At 36.0% G+C, this 899-nt stretch overlaps 1 non-coding gene across 1 annotated transcript; it reads right to left on the bottom strand.

Annotated features, from left to right (window-relative positions):
* Positions 1-304: 304 nt before the first annotated feature.
* Positions 305-415, bottom strand: LOC116508551. Its single transcript, XR_004255367.1, has one exon. It is a non-coding gene; the product is annotated as a U6 spliceosomal RNA (small nuclear RNA).
* Positions 416-899: the final 484 nt, after the last annotated feature.

Below are 899 nucleotides of genomic sequence, written 5' to 3' on the forward strand. Positions count from 1 at the left end.
CCTGCAAGCATTGAAAGGTTTTCAATCCTTGGCAGTCTAAAGTAGAAGGAGCAAAGCAAGATGAATGAAGCATCGCTTCATCAATATAGTTGTACAAACAAGATTTTTTTTTAAGAACATTTTTGCATAATCCACCATATTTTTTATCCAAAATGCTTTAACCTTTTTGCAAGTCCACCATATGTGAAAGTAAGTAGCATCAACACAATCACATCTCCAGCATTTAGGTTGTAAGTTCGGATACATAGGAGCCATTTTTTAGGATCTAAATGCCATCTATAAACATCTTATAAAAGTTTTCTCTAAAAATATGGAACGCTTCACAAATTTGCGTGTCCTCCTTGTGCAGGGGCCATGCTAATCTTCTCTGTATCGTAATAGTTGTACAAACAAGATTTGAGGGCAAATAAGATCTGACTACAAGATTATGTACAGTTGTTTAGGTCTAGGTACAGAAAGAGTCAGAAAGGCAGAAGAAAAGGTGGATTTACAAATTCTAAAGAAAATGCATCAGAAAAAGAAGAAGAAAAATTAAAGCTGAGATATAGGAGTTGGAGAAACGTGTAAAAAAAGAAGAATTTGTGTTAAGATGAAAAGGAGACTAAGAGAGAACGTATTTGCATACTGCATTCTACCCACGGAATCCCCTTGGAACTATCTCTGTTTGATGTGTTTTTCACATTGCATCTTTGAGACTTGGAGAAATTTGCCACTGTCAGGTTATTAAAACTTTCCATGAAGCCTCTCAACATTCCAGCAGTGAGCTGAAGATCCTTGATGAGATGATTATCCTGTATCTTTCCAGGAAACAGAGTGAATGTTCTAAAAGAAGAACTGATACTGCTAGGAATTGATACTGATATTCATAAAGAAAACATTCCCTGACTTGTGATGGGGCC

This window comes from Thamnophis elegans, chromosome 4, assembly GCF_009769535.1.
Source record: "Thamnophis elegans isolate rThaEle1 chromosome 4, rThaEle1.pri, whole genome shotgun sequence".
In the NCBI taxonomy this organism is placed as follows: Eukaryota; Metazoa; Chordata; class Lepidosauria; order Squamata; family Colubridae; genus Thamnophis; species Thamnophis elegans.